Consider the following 5,462-nt stretch of genomic DNA (forward strand, 5'->3'; position numbering starts at 1 on the left):
TATCTCCACTCTCTGTGAGCTGCCTGGACGTCTCAAAAGCTCTATGTGGGAGTTGATCTGATGGCATATCTCTGATCCTTTGTATGAAGCAGATCGTCTGGAAGAGGGCCTCTACTAGCATAGGAGGTGCAGCAAACTCTGTCCGGACAATGTCATGTGGGACGGAGGGTTTGCTGCGGATCATCCGTGAGAGCATGAGAATCTGAGGCCTCTCTATCTGAGACCATGTGGAGGTGGCGAGCCTAGGTGCCCATACTGCTGCAGCATACATCAAAGCAGGGGTGACTAGTGTGTCAAACAACCACCCCTTCGTGCGGGCTTGTGGAAGTGTGCCTGGTGACACTGTCTCTCTAGCAAGGCCAAAGCTGCATACCCTCGTGTGAGTCTATCCCTGGCTGCATGTGCCATAGTTAATCTTCCTGGCGGAGTCGTAAATGTAATCCCTAGGTACACATATGAGTCTACCACCTCTACCTGTCCTCGTGCTAGTGTGAAGATGGCCTGTTGTCGAACCGGCCCTCAGGTGTGGAAAATCATGGCCTTGGTTTTCCCAAGGTTCAATGTAAGCCCCCTCTGTGTGCAAAAGTCATGGAGTGCATGGAGATGGTGCTGTAGTCCCATCCGCGACTCAGAGACCAAAATAATATCATCTGCATATAGCATAATGTGGATTGTGGTACCTGAGATGTCTACCCCGTCCCCACTACCGTGATCGATGAAGTCAGCCACCTCATCGATGTATAGCCCAAATATTGTAGGAGAGTGGGCATCCTTGCTTCACACCTATGGTGCTAGCAATAACATCATGATCAGATAGTCCCTCGGGACATCCTATGCTCCCGAAGACCCGTTCATATAAAGCATAGATGCCCCAAACCATCTCTGATGGGATCCCCAATGACTGTAGGCGCTACAAGAGTCTCTCTCGTGGTACCGTGTCAAATGCTTTGCGGAAATCCACAAAGCAGCAGTATAATCTCTTCTCCCGCGCCCTAGCTTGGTCAATCAGACATCTCAGAGTGAATATATGGTCAATAGTGGAGAAAGCTCGTCGGAATCCAACCTGCCCTGGTGCTTGCAGTCCCTCCTTCTCTACATATGAGCTCAACTCTGCCTCGAGCACTGTGCCATAAAGTTTGGCCAATGTATGACCAATCATGATAGTCTTGTAGTTGCTGGGGTCTAGCATGTCTCCCGCTTTGTGGAGAGGCACGATGGTGTGCATTTGATGGCCGTGAGTGTGTTGTCATTGATCTCCCCTTCTTCCTTCTCGGTGTTCTTGACGGCTACCAGTTCCACTTTCAATGCACTCACCTCCTTCTTGAGTGCCGTGTTCTCTTGTTCAAGGTCCGTGACCCGTGCTTCGAGGGCCATGATGTGCCGGTGTAGTTTGTTCTCCACCTCATTGAGGTTGGAATCGGATGTCTTCTTGTTCTCCTTGATTAGTGCCTTCATTGCCGTCTCGAGGGCCTCGAGCTTCTCTTGGAGACTCGGAGCCATTCCTCGAGATTACTGTGCAGTGCTTCCCACAGGTAGGGAGAGGAGAGAGAGAGAGAGAGAGAGAGAGAGAGAGAGAGAGAGAGAGAGAGAGAGAGAGAGAGTTATGTTGCTGCCTTGGGGGCCTGAGCGCGGGTTGGTGGGTGCGCGGGTTGGTGGGTGCGGAGGGACTAGCGGACATGGAGACGGGCCAGCATAGCGCGAGCAGGGCAACGAGGCGAACAGAATAGCATAGTGGGTTCAGACAGAACAGAGCCAGCCCAGGCGGGAGAGATGACGGTGAGCAGGGGCGAAGGCGGCGGCTACGCATAGAGGCGCGAATAGAAGGCGGCGGCGAGCAAGGGCGCGAACAGTAGCAAAGGGAAGGCGGCGGCGAATAGTGGTGCGAACAGGGAGAACAGAAGCGAACAGGGAGGAGAGAGAGAGAGGGAGCCAAACACCAAATGTGTGGTGACCACAAAATGTGTGGTGAACAAGGAGGAGGGAGAGAGAGAGAGCAAGTTGGGCACAACACAAGGTGATTGTATTATGAATGATTGAGAAGGAGTACAATACCTTTTATAGGCATTAAACCCTATCTTTTGACTCAAATTAAGAGGTTATTCACACCTAGAGTGTTTACACCAAGCTGGCTATAAACCTAATGACCAGATGCTCATATCCCCAATGTCACATGATATTTTGGTGTATTTCTAACACTCTCCCTCAACAAAATATCCATGTCTACTACGATGTCAATTCTAGCTCTAGTATTGTTTACAATGCTGGTTACGATGAACATGTTGATACCTGCAGGTCTTACTCCAATCAGGTTTACAATGCCAATTATGATGACAGATGCTAGTCTTCTAGATATGATTACATTTCACTTAGGATAGAGAGGTGGCCTTGGCTGGTTTAGGAAGCCACCTATGCCTTTTATAACATCAAGGCTATATAACAAACCCAAAAATTCCAAAAGATTCGGATTTTGGGGGACCGGGTAGAGAACCCTTGACTCAACATAAAATAGAAAATAGATTAAAAGGTTGGAAAGAATTCTCCCTCGATGCCAGTGAAGACCCTTTTGCGGTGTCGTTTCCATGCTTATAAGACCTGAGGTCCAAGCATGGCTTCTGAGGTAGATGTGTTCAATGAAGCCCATGGTGATAAAGATATCAATGGTGACTCACAAGATGTTGATGTAAGTGATGTCCATGAAGTTCCGAAAGAAAGTGTTGACCATGTTAATGAGACGTTAAGATCTCGATGCATAATGTGTTTGGTGTGCAAGTACTCCAATGCCAGTAATGACTGCACAAACCACCTACATATCTTCTCTTCTAAAAGTAATACTCCATTAGCTTTCTGGATAGCCTCAGCTAAGTCATAGCCTTCACAAAATCTAGTGACTATGCAAACATAACAACCCTTCTTCACCCAAGATTCCTTGTGTTCCACTATATAAGGATGATGCACTTTGGAAATTAGGTCCATCTCTTGGTGTGCAGAGCGCCTACATTGGTTTGTTTGTCGGGCCAAATGGATTGTCTTCAACACATACTCAAGTTTGTGTGTCACAAGGATGGCATTGCCAAACACGCCTCTGTTGAAATGCTCCATGACCTCGTACTTCTCAATCTTCGACTCCATGGAAGCTTTGTGCTGCTGCCACCATTCTTCAGCTTTCACGGAAAGATCCGATGCTTAATAAGCAAGGATTGAAGTGAAGGAGGGAGCCATTAGACCGCATCTTCTAAGGGAAAAACATGGCTGTTTAGGAAAGCCATGAAAACGCTGCTTATTGTTGACGATGTGGCAATCAAGACTCCCAAAGAAAAACGCAGTGGTAGGCAACAAAGCAGTCGTGAGAAGGTGGCACAAAGTGGTGCACTGGTTGCAGAGAGGAACCTAGCCGGGTAGAGACTTATGACGCGCTTGTGGCGGAGGAGTAAATTAGCAGCGTTGATGACCTTGAGCTTAGAGATCCTCAACGTTGGGCTGCTGCTCCTTGTTTCTTTTTCTGTGTTTCATGAAAGAAAACGCGCGAAAGAAAAAAACGCTCATGGGATCGTAGAAGTTTCATGGCTTGTTTAGTAAAGCCATGAAAATGCTGTTGCGCTTTCTTTCTTCTTCTACCGACGCGATTCTTCGTTTCATATGGCAGCATCAAGGTCGTTGGCAAAACAAAGTGGAGGTCACCGTCTAACGCACGCGGCAGACAGCCAGATACAAGGCCACCGTCTAACGTAGGAGCTACTCTACTGGCGACAATTGCTTAAGGACAACACACACGGTAGGTGGCCGGTTGGAGGTCCTAAGCAGAAGAGTGATGTGGAAGGAAAACACAATCATATGAAGGGATCAAGGTGGAGGTGGTGGCTTTGATACCATGTTGGAATTCACATGGTGCAGAGAGAGAGAGAGAAAGAAAGAAAGAAAGAAAGAAAGATATATTAACGTCTACGAGAGGCCAAAGTCGGCCTATGAGACAAAAAATAATACAACTCTGTTCTTCCGGTCATCGGAAGAAAAGAAAAGAGAGAGAGAGAGAGAGAGAGAGAGAGAGAGAGAGAGAGAGAGAAAGTTTGGCACAACACAAGGCGATTGTATTATGAATGATTGAGAATGAGATATGAATGGGTATTAAACCCTATCTTTTGACTCTAACTAAGAGGTCATTCACACCTAGAGTGTTCACACCAAGTTGGCTATAAACCTAATGACTTGATGCTCGTATCCCCGATGCCACATGATATTTTGGTGTTTTTCTAACACAATCTTCTATTTTATAGGCTCGGAAAGCCCAAAAAACGATTCCCTAAAAAGCAACCATTCAATACTTATACTATGTCACTCTACCCTATCCACACATAATGAGTCATAACCTATGCCCTTAATCTAGCATCCAACTCAATAGTTGACTCAACACTATCAGTTTGACTCAACCATATGACTCAAATAGAACGTAGGTTGAGAAGCTTGCGTGCTACACAAATCAAGGACCTCCAAATGGGCGGAAGTGGTTAAGAACCTCGACGGGACATCCAAAAGGGTGGAGGTATCTAAAAAACAAAGACTAGCTCATGTTGCAAACACAATCATGATGGCCACATTGGAAGAAGACAAGAGGCTTCACTTCTGCGCATTGCACGTGCGAGTCACAGGCTACTGTCACATCGCCACATAGAATTGCTATGAGACTCTATGGTTCGATACAGGAGGTTTTGCAAAAACCTTCATAGGGAGGGACATCATCTTCCATAGAGAGACACATCAGAGCCCATAGATAGGGCTAACCGAGGTGTGGATATGCATGAGAGTTAGCATATGGGGGCCACAACCGTGCCTTCGGGGTGGGGGGAGTGCGGGGGGGGGGGTGTGCACGCTCGAGAGTAGTGGCATGCACGTTTAGGACCCGCCTACGAGCAGAGTGCTCACATTGTTCCAACAGGATGTGGAGGCTCATTTCATGTGTATGCGTTTCGCTTGGCCATGCTTCCAATTATTACATGTTGCAGTATGTTTTTTCCCATGAAAGGCCTTTGCCTTTGCACGATAAATATATATATATATAGTAGGGAAAAAGATCCTTCTATTAGTTACCAAGAAAAACAGCCATAATGGCTAGGTACAAACTCGTCTCCAAATGGGAAGCAAGAGACCAGAAGCACAAAAGGGGAGGATGCTCCTCCTCCTCCGACTGGCCGCTCTAAGAGGAGAAGGCTATCTCATACATGGGGGGAGGGGGAAACCACATAGTGGTCTATAGTGCCAAGTGGGCTTGCCACCACTACTGTCAGTAAGAAAGGGACCGTGATGCCAGATACTCGGGAAGGCCTTGCAGTCTGCACCACCCTGAAGCTTCACAGAGGGTATGAATGATATTGAGCCAGATGCTCCGGATGGACTCCATTGGCAAGGTGAGGGTCCCTTCAATGGCTTCGCTGCATCGAGCTTTCCAGATGTGCCATGCAACAATACTG

Source organism: Cibotium barometz, chromosome 20 (genome assembly GCF_041138505.1).
Source record: "Cibotium barometz isolate CiBa-2024 chromosome 20, ASM4113850v1, whole genome shotgun sequence".
NCBI classification, from domain to species: Eukaryota; Viridiplantae; Streptophyta; class Polypodiopsida; order Cyatheales; family Cibotiaceae; genus Cibotium; species Cibotium barometz.